Genomic DNA, 16,661 nt, shown 5'->3' on the forward strand with positions numbered 1-16,661 from the left:
CGGAGGGTGGGGGGGGGAGCGGAGTAATGCGGGCAGAGCCCCAATTCCCAGTTAAATGCCAGATCAGCTGTTACTTAAAAGGAGGAGATTTTTTTTTTAATGTAATAGCTTGCTGCCAAAGAGAAATCCCCCCCTTTCCGTTGTTGTTGTTTGTTGTTGGAGAAGCTTCCTGACAAAAGACGCCCCCTCCCCCTCCTCAACGCCGCTGCTTCGCAATAGTGCAGACGGACAAAGCGAGCGCGCGCGCGAGTGTGCGGGCGCCAAGGTGCGTCACCCCCGGAGGGCAAAATTGCAGAGGATGAGGCCCCCTGCAACACTTGGCGATGGGAAGTGCCTCCACGCACAGACTTATCGCTGGGTTTTGTTTTGGGTTTATTTTGCGGGGAGGGATCTAAAGGACTGAGATCTGTGCTATGTAAGGGTTCAGTCGCCCTAGAGAGTCAAGTCATCCGCTTAGGGAGGAGAAATGAACAGGGCTTTTGCGGTTAGGAAAGTGATGGGGAAAGTATGAAATGGAATGACGGATGGGAAGGTGGTATAAGGACCTGGCAGGCAAATCAGGGTGAATGCAGGAGGGAATTTCTCCTATAACCATTGACAAACAAAAGAGTATAAATGATGCTCAATGCAGACTAGATAGATATAATCTAACCTCCACTTAAGGTTTGTGCAAGCACATCAGGATAAATGCTCACTAAGCCCTTAGTCTCTCTCTCTTTCCATTCTTTACCATAAAATATATAAATTTAAGATGAAATTTATTCTATATATTTTTTCCTGCCCTTCTGATGGCTGACGCAACCATGAAAAGCCAGAACTACATTGGAGTGTCTCCAGATCCATTGGAATGATGGGGTTAAGTTAGTCATGTCCTTTCATCTCAATGGGTCTTTGTTGAGGATGATGGGCATTGGAGGCAGCCCAATTAAAATCCAACACATGCACACTGACACAAAATATACAAGGCAACTCGTAACAGCTGAGGTTTAGGCATGGGGTTAAAACTTACAGGTTAGCTGAAACAAAAGGCTTCCTGAACTGGATTCCTTTTGTCATATGTCATAACACTGTAACTGAGAGACAGTGGATCTCTTTGCCAGGAGAGCAGGTGTTGTAGCTGAGGCTCAATTGTGCACCTGAACTGGAAGGTGGACATCCATACTGTACATTCAAAGCTCTCTTATACTGCTTTAACAGTCTTGGCTTCCCCCAAAGAATTCTGGGAACTGCAGCTTGTGAAGACCCTCCTAACACCTCCCAGCACCCTTTGCAAACTGTAAACACTTGCATAACTGCTTAAAGTGGTATGTGATCACCTTCAATGTCTGCTGTGGGTGTGACCTTTTGAAGCCCCCAATTCACCTTTACCAGGAATTCCCCAGAGATCCTCATGCAAAATGCATCTTCTCAAGCTCATCCCTCTTCAGGAGTCCCTTCAGTGTGCACTACAGGGCTGATAATAAGGCTGAACTGTCTTGCTGGGTTGTTTGAAAGGGAGTGCAGAAAGTGTGGGCATGAAATGCTCAAAGATGCTGTCTGAAATGTTGATTTTTATTGCATATGTTAAATGCATGAAAAGAATGCAATGGTCCTGAAAAGGAAAACCAGCCAGACTGGGATTTGTGCATGAAAATAGGAAGCAGGAGGGTGGCTTTTCATAATAGTCCTGAGATGCTGCACATGAAATCCTGTGGCCATTGAAAGAATGCTAATGGGAGAGTTGGGACTTGATGGTAAAGCCCTGGCTTTGCCTACAAAAGGTCTTTGCATCTCCTGGAAGGCTGTGCAGATTCCCATCCAAAACCCTGAAAAGGCACAGCTAGCTAGTGGCTAGTCAATACTGAGTTAACTGGACCAATTGTCTGGCATAGGTAGCTTCCAAAGCATTTGGTTGCAAGGGGTTAAGTAGCTGAGGCATAGAGCACATCCTTTGATTGGCCACAGGTCCCAGCTTGAAGGTTCAGTCCCTAACATCTCCAGGTAAGACTCAGAAAGCCGGCCTGCTTGAAATCTTGGGCAGCTGGTGTCAACTAGTATAGACAATATTGTGCTCTATTAGCTTTATCAGCATAAAGGAGTGATATGGCCCAGTGGCATAGAGGGGAGCCACAGGGACAGTTGTCCTGGGCACAAAATTGTTAGGGATTGCAAAATTTCAACATCCAGTGCTGCCTCAATACATCTGTGTGCCTCCATCGCTAGGCTCCATTGAAAACAGCTTCTCTGTGCAAACCAGGAAATGTCCTCTCTAGACGACAGAATGACTTATTTTCTTATCTCTGTGGCTCCATTTTCCTGGGTGATGTGGATGCTGTTAGGCCGTTGAATGCGCATGCATACTCTGTCCATTTTCCTCCCACCCACCCCTCTGTGTGGCCCCGGGCACTGGCAACCCACACTAAGCCACTGATGTGGCCTGGAACTTGAACCTCATTGTTCAAGTCTATGCATATCTACTCCTATTAAATGAGACTTCCTTCCAGGTAAGTGTGAAAAGGATTGCAGTTGCCGTCTCTGAGCCTGGCTGCTGTCACCTGCTGCTTGCAAGCCCAATGTCCAGCGTGCTGCTTCAAAGTTTCAAGCAGAGGTTTTATCCCAGCCATGCTCTCAATTCCCATCAGCCCATGCTTAACAGTCATGGATGATGGGAGTTGCAACTCGGTGTCATCTGGAGGGCTACAGGTTTCCTGGCCTCCTCTTGGAGAACATTGAGCAGGAGGTACTACTAGGAAATGGAGATTAAGATCTACATGGGAAAGCTTGTGTTTTGCTACTATTCCATGGGCTCTCCATTACACCATTGGTCTGCCTTGTTTGACACTGTCTAAGTGTTGCCCTTACAATCTATTTATACAGTACTTGCTATCTGCTTCCCCACTGAACTGTTCTACTCCAGAGGCACTGCTGTATCCCATGTTAAATGGAAAGAACTGTGGCCCTTCCCTATTTAGAGGCTAGGTACTCCCATAAAATAATGGCCCCAAGACAGAACTTTCCAAACTGTTAGTGTGTCACACGAATGTTCCCCGTGCCCCTCCTGGGGCTGGAAAGGGAATAGTTTAACCTCTGGTTTGCTTGTAAAACTGAAATACTGTGCCGTGAAATGATGCATGTCTAAAAAGTGTGTCACCAACATGAAAAGTTTGGAAAGCTCTGCCCTAAAAGGTTACCATGAATATCTTGTTCATCAGCATCTGATCCCTAGACCTGAGCATAATCAACGGAAGTATGGTGTCCAGATCAAGGGAAGTCATAGTGCCATTCTATTCTGCCTTGGTCAGGCCACACCCAGAGCACTGTGTCCAGTTCTGGGCAACACAATCTAAGAAGGATATTGACAAGCTGGTAAGTGTGCAGAGGAGGCAACCAAGATGATCAGGAGCAGGGAAACCAAGCCTTATGAGGAAAGGTTGAAGGACCTGGGGGTGTTTAGCCTGTAAAGAGGAGACTGAGAGGAGATATGATAGCAATCTACATATACAGCATCTCAAGGGCTTTCACATGGAAGATGGAGCAAGCTCATTTTCCCCTGCTCTGGAGACCCAAACCAATGGTTTCTAGGCACAAGAAAGGACATTCCGACTAAACATCAGGAAATACTTTCTGACAGCAAGAGCTGTTTGACAAGTCTCCCTTGTGGGGTTGCGGACTCTCCTTCCTTGGAGGTTTTGAAGCAGAGGTTGGATGACCATCTGGCATGGATGCTTTAGTTTAGATTTATGCATGACTTGACCCTTGGGATCCCTTCCAACTTTGTAGTTCTGTGATTCTGTGATTCCATCTACAGATGCTGTGACCCCAAAGATACAGGACTTGTAAAAGGCTAAGTGGAAACTGACCTCCCATTTCAAGCAGCATCAGTTGGTTAGCCAGGAAGGAGAGAGATCTGAATATCTATGCTGATTTTATATATTTTGTAGTCTATTCGCTGTAAAGAAAGGGTCTCTTAGCCAAGAGGATCTGAGGACCCCCACACTTAACACTGGGTCAAGATCACAGAGAATATCATCATTATTGCCTATATGCCGGAGGAGACAAGTTATTTGGTAAACCCACTTAGAGACTGCTTTTCCTGGTGCATTCACACATTTGGTAGGAGCCACTAAAAATAATAATAAAGAAATGGGCTTTTTGGTTACAAATCACCTCTGTTTTCTGAGGAAATGACATACATGAAACGAATGTTGGGGAATTCTAAATACCAGTTGTTGGAAACCACAGGAAGGGAGACAAGGACCATTGGGCTGATCCAGCTGGCTCTTCTTACGTTCTTATGTTCTGTTTTGCAAAGTGGGTGGAAGCAACTGAGAAAGGGCATGTGAATTTCAGTGGTGGTGGTGTGGGTGGTTTAGCTATCAAGATTTTCGTGTGTGTGTGTGAGTGAGAGAGAGAGCGCACTCCCGGAATGGCAGTGCCCAAAGGTTTTTCTACCTCAAGGAGTCAAGGTCTGAATCCCTTCCGTATTGTCAGTACCCTTTCAGCTTTTTCAGACCCAGCCGACATTGTTTTAATTGTGGCTCTTCTCTGCCTTTGTCTGCGTCTGCATTAATATGGATATTTTATTATGGTTTTATTGTCCAGCTGATTATAGACAGCTGCACTGGGTGGCTTTTCAGATGGAAAGATGTGATATAAATGGTTCCAGTGAATTAAAAAATAAACACAGTGTTAATTTTTTACAACTGTTCATAGGAATATAGGAAGCTTTCGGGTGCCAAGTTAAACCACTGATGCATCTAGCACCAGTACTGCTGGCATTGACTGACGGTGGCTCCCCAGAGTTCCAGTCTTCACCAGCCTTTCCCAAAACTTTTTTTTTGCATGCAAAACAGGTAGTTACCACTAAGCCAGGAGCTCCCCCCCCCCCCCGAATGTGCTCCTGATTTGTGCGCCTACTCTCTTCTAGTGATCTGAATGCCATGGGATGATGCTGGGGAGATTAGTAAGTCGAACATGTCATCATTTAGCAAGGGATTGGACACTTACTGGTTTCTTTTTGGCTTCCTTCCAACAAACTGCATGATCTTACTTATCCTTTGTTACCCTGGAGGTAAGCAAGGTTTTCTAAGGATGGGTTGGGAATGAGCTGAAGGAGAAAAGGAGATATTTTATGCTGCTTTCCCCCAAATCGTTAACACTAAACAGAATCACTCTGACCCGTCTGTCCACTATAGAGTCAAATAGCTTCCCGAGTGTCACTTGTGCTCACCAAAATTACAGCTGTTGGGTTGCTGTAAGCCTGCATTTGTTTCCAAAAGCCTGGTATTTGTGGGTACTGAGTGTGCTCTGGAAAGCAATCTGCCAAAAAGCAAATGACTGGTGTGGTGTAGCAAGTGTGGTCTGCCAAGTCCCAAGTTCAGATCTCGCCACTGCATCAGCTCAGCAGACAGAGACATAAAGCAGCCCCCATTGCTTAGCCCCCAGATGCAGCAGGAAGAAGAGGATAGCAACATCTCACCTTATTGAATTGTTGTATGGAGCACAGAGATAATGGCCTCATTCATACTGTTGTTTAACATGGACAGCAAGCTTCAGGAGCCTTCATTGTCCACATGATGTTCTCTTCCATCATTGCCTTTCCCGTTCCACAATCTGGATTTAAACAACAGTATGGATGTTTCCCATGTCTCTGAAACATGCTCAACAAGATTAACATTATTATTTTTACATATTTAAAGATTCTCAAAAGTTGGGAGAAATCTGTCACAGTACAGTGAGCTGGGCCCTGTTTTCTTAGGAAAATTGGGCCGGACGATCTGTCCACCTGTCTTAATATTGTGTGTCCACCCATCTGGATATGGTCCACCTTGATTGACAGCTGCTGTTCAGGATTCTAGGCAAACGTCTTTCTCATCACCTGCCAGCCAATCCTTCCAGTTGTAGATGTCAGGGTTTGGACCTGGCACTTTCTGTCTGCAACACTTGCACTTCCCCCCTGAGATGTCCCAGCCTTGCTTATAGAAAGTCTCTCTGCATGTACAAAGAGTCTTTGTACATACCACCTATGGTAACCTGATGAGCTGAGCTTCAAATCAGGCCATGGCTCCCCATCTAATCTAGAGAGAGAAAGACCCTTTGTTTCCATTTCAAAGTATGGAGAATTGAGGCTGCTTTAGTGACCTGGCCAGACTTTCATGTAGTGAAGCCAGCCAATGCCTGGATTGAGCAGTAGCTGAGTGGCAAGGACATATGCTTTTCACGCAGAAGGTCCCAGATTCAATCCCTGTCATCTCCAGGTATGGCTGGGAGAGACCTTTTGTCTGCAACCCCTGAGAGCAGCTGCCAGGTCATAGAACCATAGAATTGCAGAGCTGGAAGGGACCCCAAGGGTCAACTAATCCAACTTCCTGTGATGCAGGAATCTCGACTAAATCATACATGACAGATGGCCACCCTGATGGAGATGCGACACATCTAACCTCAGCTCCAAGGAAGGAGAGTCCACCACTTTCCGAGGGAGTCCGTTCCACTGTGGAACACCTCTTACCGTCAGAAAGTTCTTCCTGAGCTAGATGGGCCAAGTATTTAGCTTGGTCTGACCCATCTGCTAACGTCTGGCTTTCTCGAGGACTCCTTCAGTCCAGGACGACTGCCCTTAGGAGGGCCACTCACCGCTGATCGCCCCCTGCCTTTATCTCCTGTTAAGGAACAGGGAATATTCCGGGACTTGACCAAGTGGCGAGAGCCGCGTGTTGCGTGCTGGAGAGGAGGGGCGGAAGCGGAGAGAGGCGCCAGGAGAAGGCGAAGGAGGAGAAGGCAGGCGCGCTTTGCTGGGCTTTCGGAGCCTCGACTCTCCGCGCGCGCCGGGCAAGAACCCAGCGAAGGTGGCCGGGCGCCGCTCCTCCTTTCTCTCTCCATCACCTGGCGAGCAGGAGGCGGCGACGGGCGAAGGGAAGGTCTGGCGTTGGTATCGGCCAGGGATCCGAGATCTGATTCCCTAGGCAGGGAAGCGGCGAGGGGAGGAGGCGGATCTCCTCCTTTCCAGCCGTTTGTCTCTTTGCCACCAGAGGAAAAAAAGAAAGGCCAGTGGCTCTTGCCAGGGAGGGGAGGCAAGACCTCCCGAAGCTCCAGGGCATCGCTTCTCCCTCTGCCTGGCAGTGAAGGAATTCTGCATCCCGGCTGAAGCATCCTCTCTCCTCTCTCTCTCCTGAGCCATCCTTGTCTGGACCTGACACTTCACGCCAGGCTGTGTCTGGGATTCTGGAACGGGGTAAGGTAATAGAGATGGGAGAAGGTGTGTGTGTGTTTTGGGGGGAGAGGTGGTTCTGCCTAAAGGTGAGCCTGAACGGGTCGCAGCGGGGATGCAACCTGTATATATGTGTTTATTGCGGGAGATTTGGGAGGGGGAAATGCCCATCTTGCATGCTCGCCTTTCTTGAGGCTGCAATGCCAGGTAGGAAATGCAGGCTCATCTAAGGGGCAAATCCAGTTAATTCGAAGTTGCTACTGGGGCTCAGAAGGTGGCTTGGCATCCCGTCCTGGTTTGCATTGGAAACGACAGGGGGTGCACTGGGGGGGGGGTCCGGGTTATGATTTTTTTTTTTTTTTTAAGCAGTAGCGGATGCTGCTGCTGAAATGAGCCTGAGGGAAAGGGATGGCGGTGTGGAAGGGGGTCTCTCCCCACAGACACACACTCCCCCTCGGTGCCCTGTGCCACAGACCTCTTCTCGTGACCTTGGGGAGCAAAGCGCTGGTTAGCGTTTCGCGCTTCAGATTTCTTTCTGTGTGACGGGGGCTGCGGGTCTGATGTTTGCTATTCTCCCTTACTTTGCGCGGCTGTCAGAAGGCTCTCGGAACGCCGAGCAAACACAAATCAGCCCCGATGGTGCGGTTTAGATGAGAAAGGCAGAAATGATGGTATAGGTTCTATAACAAATCTGCACAATGTATAGAATGAAAAAAAAAAAAGCAAAAGCGAGCCTCCACTTCGTTAGCAACTCTCCCCCTCCCTCCCCCCACACTTTGGCATATAGGGATTGTCATGGATGCCTTAACCCCCCACTCCTTGATTATTTAAATGCCAGCCTCTGTTCCCTTTCGTTCATCGCCTATCAAGCAAGGAGCTGGCCTCGGTCGCGGCTGAGCCATTGTCGAATGTTTAGAACCACGGACAGCTCCCACAAGCGGCTGGGCGAAAAAAACGGGAGCGAGGGGAAAGGGAGAATCAAGTAGCGTGCGCCTGGATAAGTGAAGACGGCATTTAAATTTAGCCCGTGGGCTTCAGAAGATTAGCCGCATCTTTCTGGGGAAATCGACTGAACCTGTGGCATGTCTTTCTCCTGGGCTGCGAGGACATAAAGGGATGCATTGTACTGGCTCACCCCAGTGACCCCTGGGTTCCAGGTCTTCAGATGCTAGCAGGTCTCAGTAGGCTACTCAAGATCCCTTTGGAATGGGTTTTGTCGGTCCTTGTGGTCTTTAATGACTCTGTTGTTACGTTCATCTGCTCAAGCCTTTTCACTCAATGACACTGCACACAGATCTTCAACACTATCTTTACAGTTGCAAACATCAGTTAGATGCCCCACTAAGAAAGCCTGCATTGGGGATACAGTATTTTGAAAAATTACCGGCTTTGTGAGCATGGCAGGGTAGTTTAAGGCAATTAAGGGGCAAGTGATCTTTGTTAACTGCTGGTGATCATACTCTTTGTGGCATGCAGAATATGGTAGCCAACAAATGCTACCTGCTGCCACATTCCACAATTGGACTGCACAAATGAGAGCAGAGCAGGTTTAATTTTCAAACTCAAGCATGGAGTTATTTCAGATTAGGTAACATGGATCTTTCAGACCCACCACCTCTAAAAGTACCCTTCTGGATTCTTCTACGCTGGATTTTTAAAATTTTAGGTTAGGAATCACTAATCTATTTTAGTTGGTGCATAACTTTGCACTGTGTGTTCAGTGAAGGTAATAATCTACCGCATCATGGGGGGGCAGTTATTATTATTTCCAATTTTATTGATGAAAAACATCAGGCTCAGCAAGATTGTCTTGCTCAGAAATGCTCAGCTGAAATGCACTCACATTAGATTGTACATGTCAACTGCTGTGCAAGGATTACTTCTGCATTTATCCCCAGGTTGCTGTAAATGTATTTCCAAGGAGTAACTTGCTGGATGTAACCTACCGATAGATAACTACAGTCAAAGTAACAGCATGAGGAAGGGCATAGCACCCATTGCTTTGTTATTTATTGATGTATATACCACTTGCATGCCAAAATGGCTTCTAAGTGGTTTACAAGTGTAAAATCAATTATGAAACCCACACATTAAATTAAAACATGCAATAAAACAGTTCCATCAAAATATGAAAAACCCATTATTAAAATATATAATAATCCAAGCCCATCAAGAAGCATAACGATTCAAACAGCTGAAAGATTAATTCGGATAATTAGATCAGGAAATTCACACTCAGGGTTTGTCTAATTCAAGTTTGTGTCTCCAAAAGCTGACAGAATTCCAATACCGAGGGGGCTGCTTGTATTTTGGTATGGAGAGCATTCCACAACATGGGTGCTTCCAGTGAAAAAGCCTGCCTCTGTGTTACCACGAGCTGTTACTCATCAGGCTGTGGCAAAACTAACTAGGTTCCGTTTGCTGATTTTAATGCCCTTATTGGACAGTGGGGGGAAAGACGGCTTTTCAGGTAGGTAACTTGGTGCAGAGTTCTTTAGGGCTTTATATGGAAGTCGCATGACTTACTTGCATAGGAGGTTCTGTGGCTAATAGGCTGTCAATGCCAGAGCCCCAAACACTGGTGTGCCCAATAAGGAGCATCTTTACTGCAGTCGAGCCTTTAAACCATCTTAGAATGGGGAAAACAAAATGACATTAGGCTAAATCTTGCAGAAATGTAACTGATCCACTGAACAAGGAACACAACAGAAGGCTGCATGTCCACTGTTGGGGACTACCGCCCTGCACCAAAGTAATGAGCAATAATCACTCAAGAGGGAGGTACACTTTGTTGTGAGTTTCATTGGCCACCCAACAGGTTATCAATGCTGTCTGATTACTTGGCATGTGGCAATTAGTGACAAATGCATCCCATTCCATTTGGAATTGCCAGTGTGGGGTTTCCATTTCTCAGAGACCTCTTTCTATACATGGGCTATTGTGTTCCAAAGGCCTCTGGGGAGAAAAGCCGATCTGAGACTTACACACTTGCTGCTGGAATTCTGTCTTGGCTCTCACAATAACGACAGTGGCACGGCCGGCTCTCTTTATAACCGAATCAACCTTATGAGCTACTTGATGCTATCTGGGAGGTGGCAGCAACAGAAATCCCTTAGCAAAGTAAATAAGGCAAAGCTGCCTGGTGACACAGTTATTATTGGCACAGATGTATGAGCCTCCCAAGTATTTAAGCAGAATGTACGTAATTCTAAAGAAGTGAAGCATTGTTGGGAGGTTGATGTGGGTAGGCAGTAGGCGTCTTGCTGGTTTAATTCCCATTTGTTTTGGTCGACTCGAGCATCTTTTGGTCTCTTGAGCAGGTGTTGCATCTTCTTGCTGTCTTACTGTTTTAAATGCATCTTTTCGTGCTCACTTGATCTGTTAGAATTTAGAAGAGTCCATTTGCTTTTGAAAAGAGAGTGCCAGAGAATTATGGGTGGTGGATACACACACACACACACACACACACACACACACACACATATAAAACTAATATCTGTTTATTTACAAATGTACATGCTGAGTTGATGTAGGCAGCCCGGCAGTGCCAGTCTTCAAAGCAGCATTAGTCTTGCCAACTCTCAAGGAAACAGCCTTTATTAGTAGCCTTCCCCTTCCAAAGCCAATCCTTCTGCAATGTGTATCTCCTTCACTAACTATGTTCCAGCCACCATAATAATTTGCCTTCAACATCCACCCAGTTAGGTGGAAGGGTGTTTTATAACTAGAAATGCTGATTTAAGAAAACATCATGTAGACATCGGTGTCCATTAAATCATAGAATTGTAGAGTTGGAAGGGACCCCAAGGGTCAACAAGTTGAACCATCTGCATTGCAGAAATCTATGAAGAAGCATCTTTAGCTCTTGGTTCATAAAACCTAGGAGAAAGGTGATCTCACCTGACTCCATTCCCATTACAACATTTTTGTTTTTTTACAACAAAAGTGCTGACACCCAAAATATCCAACATATTCATTTTCCTAGTTGGCTTGACGTGACACTTCCCATATCTGTGCTTCTTCCCCGATCGTTTTGCCTTGAGAAATTGCAGATTGTTGGGTAAGCAATTTTGGACTGGAATGGGAAAGTCTAGCTGTTATATTAGCCCTATAATAATGTTTAACTAGGAGCAATAATGATCTGTCTCAAACCTTTATAGAGGTCTCAGCAGGCAGTTTTATACTAAGGTGTTTGTCAACTCTGGCTACAAAAAATATGTGAGAATGGAGATAAGGCAAAAATATAAAGATAGAAGAGCCTGGAAATGATTGTGGACAGTGGAATACAAGCATAGTTAGTAGCATGAGTTAACCACCTGCATCTGAACATTTACGGCCCTCAATAAATATTCTGATGGCCCCTTTGCTGGCTTTATTTTCCTTTCTCAATTTATCAGTGTAACAACACAGTAGTGTATGATACATCTCCCATTCCCTTTTCAGTACTGTCATACGGCTGGTCTTTAAAAGGTCTAATTTAAAGCCCATTAAAGTGTGAGTTCAGTGCTGAGCAGCTGTGGAGTTTTAGAGCTGCAGCATTTGCGACTCATCAAAAACCAGATCAGGCTGGCAAAAGCCTTAAACAGCATCCCTGGGTCAACTCAAAGGTGGTGGTGGTGGGTGATTTACAGTTTAAGGTTTAACATGCCTTTACTTCTGCTGTGCAAGGTAGGGTGCGTGTGGGGATGAGGCAGGCCTTACTATGAAGCAACTTGAAGCATTTGCTTTAGGACGTGGATAAGGGGAAAGATAGGTGGGTGAGATGTGGCCATCTATTTTGGATGCAAAAAGTATCTACAGCCAACAGAAGACATTACAGTTATATCTGTTTGTCTTTTGGGTCTAGGGATCTTCTTTCCATCTACCTATCCTGTGCTGTGGCTTGGAGAAACACAAGGGAAATGGTAATTAATACTGCAGGGCAAGGCAAATCAGGACCCTGGCCAGCTCCCAGTGGGCCCTGTTAGATGAGCTTTAGAAGATGTTGTCTCAGCAAAGGTTTAGTCTTGGGGTGACTGGTGCATTATCTCGATCAGAGTCCTCCTCTGGCCAACACCGGTAACCTGAGCCTGGGTGTACATTCCTAACCAGCTCTCTAGGCCTTAATAGATACTTGTGAATGGCTTAGCCCTATGCTTATGTTGCTCCTGCTCACCATTACCTCTTGTAGAAGACACAGAGAGCAAAAAAACTTAAATATACTGCCACATTTTCTATCCATTTGCCTCCCCATTTATTTTCCATTGTCCCAAGACAGGATGCTCTTAGCCTGCATGTGAGCTGGGCTCTCGGTAGCTGCTCTGCTTTTAGGTTAATCAGAGCTCTGGTATGAGTGTATTTTAGAAACGAGGCAAGAAGGCTGATAAAATATTTTTTACATCAGTTTAATAATAAAGTCCCATTAACCATCCATAACATCTAGAGATAGAGGAGAAAAGACATAAAAATAAATTAGTTTCACAGGATTTCTGTAAGGGGAAGTATAGGAATAGCAGTGCTGGGTTGGCACATCCTTCACGAGCCTTCTCAGTTCACCATTTATGGAACATCCTCTCTGGTGAGGTGTGTCTGCCCCCTTCTTTATTAACATTCCTTTTTACCCAGTCATCTTATGGCTGTAATCTTGAAATTATTAACTGTGTGAGCATGTGATTGTTTGTAAATATTTTTAAATGCGTTGGTATTTCATTTTTAATTGCATTGTGTTAGCACTAGCATGTTTGCTCTCCTTTGGGTGGAAGGGTGGGATATAAATTTAATAAAACTATCTTCTTCATCAATGTATTAGACATCTGTACAGCTGTGACTGTACCGCACAGTGCAGGATATCAGCATCACAGCACAAATTCCCAGTAACTTTGGCTTGTCACGTTCTGACATGCTAGGCTCCTCTGTTGTTTGAAAGGCTCAGAGTTCACAGCAGTTGTTTACACTCAAGCATCAAGAACCAGTACTCAAAAATGGAGACCCCCCCCCCCAAAAAATTTAGGTTTTTACAAAAAGAAAAACCAGCCTGAGCCAGAGTGGTTATAAATGCCCTCTTATGACTTGCCACTTTATTCTGACCTTAAAGAACTGTTCTCTTGACTCTGTCTTTTCCTTCCACTTCCTGCCTGCGTTTATGTTTGTGGGCCTGATGAAGATGCTGGCCTGTCTTCATTTAAATTAATGTGAGCTGTTTGGGGAGACAATAATTAGACTGATAGATGGATTAAAACAATAGTCACAGTATCGCAGAATTGTAGAATTGGAAAGGACCACAAGGGCAATCCAGTCCAACCATCTGCAATGGAGGAATCCTTTTACCCAACGTGTGACTCGAACCCACAGCCCTGAAGGAGATGGGTGGAGATGTTGCTTAGCAACCAGGCAGAGTGGCATGATGATATTCACGTGCTTTGATCGGTTGTGCAGTTCTGATGAAGTTTTCCTCAGTATGGTTGCTTGATCCATGGTTTTAAGCTCGGTTATAAGTTGCAATAGACTGGAAAGAGAAGTTGCTGAATTGCAACTTATTACCAAACTTAAAACCATGGAGAGACCTGGTCTGAATAGAGACATTGGATTCTTATCTCATTATGCATGATAAAGCTATTTTTAGCCATCTCACCCCTTGCTTTTTCCTGTAAGACCAATTGCAGTCATTAACAGTCAACAGGTTTACCACACCTATCAGCCAATCACCCATTCCCACCACCCTTCTGAGTAATATCCCTCCCCACCCTCTCACTATATACAGTGGTACCTCGGGTTACATATGCTTCAGGTTACAGACGCTTCAGGTTATAGACTCCGCTAACCCAGAAATAGTACCTCGGGTTAAGAACTTTGCTTCAGGATGAGAACAGAAATCGTGCAGCAGCGGCACGGCGGCAGCAGGAGGCCTCACTAGCTAAAGTGGTGCTTCAGGTTAAGAACAGTTTCAGGTTAAGAACAGACCTCTGGAACGAATTAAGTTCTTAACCCGAGGTACCACTGTATAAGGGTCTGGTGACTTCTGTTTCAGTGTATCTGAAGAAGTGTGCATGCACATGAAAGCTCATACCAAGAACAAACTTAGTCGGTATCTAAGGTGCTACTGGAAGGGATTTTTTTTATTTTGTTTCGACTATGGCAGACCAACACGGCTACCTACCTGTAGGGATATTGTCCCATTAAACTTTAATTAGTTTAATGTAAATGCCCAGTGCGCTTCCATCGTCACAAGTCCCACTACAGCAGAGTATTTCGCACAGCAGTTGAAGAAGGGCAGGAGAGGCAGTATCTTTTCAAAGAGGAGTCTTGGAGCATGCGGTTTGTAACTCAAAGATAAGGTTTATTTACAAAACAAAAAACAACCCTGGCGAAGAACCACACATCTCAGCAAACACGCCCAAAAAAGGGGAGAAAAGGGAAGAACAAACACACGGGAGACTATTTATACAAACTCATGTTCCTGGAAGCCTAATGACCTCCAGCTGCTCAGTGATTAGAGCGTTTCTGCTACCTTTTAACCCTTTGATAGCAACACCCCCTCTCGCTCGTAACACTGAGCTGTACCAACCTTAATTCAAATTTAAACCTGAACAGAAACATTTATGAGATTGTGGACCCAAAGCTTTCGTAAAACCGTCTGCAAGGTTTTCTTGGCTTGGACAATACTTTAGTTCAATTAAACCTTGTTTTACGCTTTGGCATACATTTTGATAACGGATATCCAAGTGTTTTGTGTGTGCCTTGAATTGACCTGATTTAGCTAGTTTAATACAAGGTTGATTGTCTTCCCACACTCTGATAGGTAGGGAACATTCTCCAAACAATTCTTGTACCAGTTGCTTATAAAATTCCAGTTCTCTACATACATCTGATAATGCATTAAACTCAGATTCAGTTGAACTTAAAGCTATAAGTGACTGCTTTCTTGATCTCCAACCAATTAGTGCATTTCCAAATTTTATCGCCATTCCTGACACTGATTTTCTATCTGGTCCAGCATCTGCCCAACTACTGTCGGCCCAACATTCAAGTTGTGTGCTGCCCTCTGCTGATAGTTTTAAGTGAAACCTTTTGGTAGTTTGGAGATACCTTAAAACTCTTTTTACTCCTTGCCAAGCATGCATTGATGGTTTTTCAGCTTGTCTACACAGCATGTTGACAGCATATGTTATATCGGGCCGAGTCCACTGTGCAATGTGGAGTAGACTGCCTATCGCTGACTGGTAAACCCCGGGATTACTGAACTCTGCCTGTTGCTCAGTTTGAGCATCCTTTGTGTAACTTAACTCCATTGGGGTTTTAACGCCAGCACAGTTGTCCATTTTAAACCTTTCCAGCAACTGCTGGATCTTAGCTTCTTGGCTGAGCCAATAGTTCCCATTTTCATCTTGCTGAATTTTAACTCCTAGATAAACAGATACATTGCCTAGTGATTTTATCTGAAACCTTTCTCCAAGCTTTGTGGCAAATTGTTGTGCAAGTTTATCATCCTTTCCACTGTATAATAAATCGTCAACGAATATCAAGACTGCTTCTTGTTCACATCCCGAGCCTTTTAGATAAAGACACGCATCTGCTGCGCTCTTTCTGAACCCCATGCTCTCTAGAGCATCGTTTAAGCAGGAATTCCAATTACGGGCGGACTGTTTCAACCCATAAATGGATTTGTGTAGGCGCCAGACCTGGTTTGGCTTGTCTCCTTCAAAACCTGGTGGTGGTGTCATATAGACTTCCTCCTGTAAGTCTGCGTTTAAATAAGCCACATTGACATCAAAATGAAACAGCTTATTTCCCTTCTTAGCTGAAGAGGCTAAAAGCATTCTTAGTGACTCTGATCTTGAAGTAGGTCCATAGATTTGAGAATAGTGAACACCTTTGCGCTGCGAAAACCCTTTTGCAACTAGTCGGGCTTTATATTGCAACTCCTCAGTAGTTGTGGGCTTTAAACGATATACCCATCGACAACCTACAGCTTGTTGCCCTTTCGGAAGCTCTGTACTTGTAAACACACCGAGAGACTTCATTGAAGCCATCTCTTTTTCCATTGCTTCCTGCCACTTAACGGCTTCTGAGCTTGGAAGCTGTTGTACCTCCATATAGCTATCTGGCTCACACTGTGCCATATTTACGTATACACTTGTCACCTTAAACCGCTCTGGTGGCTTGCCCTTTGTGGCACGATTTGACCTGCGCAATTGTTCCTCTTGTGCCCCCTCTGACCGTTGGCTGTCAGAATCTGTCGCAGACTTAATATCTGGATGTGCCTCTAGGGATAAAGACCTCCGTTTAGATACCTCCCTTGGGCTTGGTGTTGCAGGCGACCTGCTTCGCTTTTGCTGTCTGCTAGGCCTACTGACTGGCGATGTTGGAACACCCCTAGATTTTGGCTTTTCTACCTTAGGAGAAGAACCTTGTGCCTGGTCAGAATCTGCATCTGAACCATGTGCACCATCCCCTTCTGGCTCACTACTCTCTGGACTTTCATTCTCAGCATAAATGC

The 16,661-nt window shown here is 45.2% G+C and overlaps 1 protein-coding gene across 5 annotated transcripts in view; it reads left to right on the forward strand.

Annotated features, from left to right (window-relative positions):
• GRM5 (glutamate metabotropic receptor 5) overlaps window positions 1–16,661 on the forward strand; it is a 285,519-nt gene that overhangs the window by 949 nt on the left and 267,909 nt on the right. The window contains exon 1 of one of the 5 annotated variants that reach the window (XM_083736137.1): window positions 6,698–7,210. The exons of the other annotated variants lie outside the window; for them this stretch is intronic. The gene's annotated coding sequence lies outside the window, so the exon portion shown is untranslated. Of the gene's footprint in view, window positions 1–6,697; window positions 7,211–16,661 lie in introns of those variants that run through there. 5 annotated transcript variants of the gene reach the window in all.

The sequence above is a fragment of the Podarcis gaigeae genome (assembly GCF_964106915.1).
Source record: "Podarcis gaigeae genome assembly, chromosome: 4".
Classification (NCBI taxonomy): Eukaryota; Metazoa; Chordata; class Lepidosauria; order Squamata; family Lacertidae; genus Podarcis; species Podarcis gaigeae.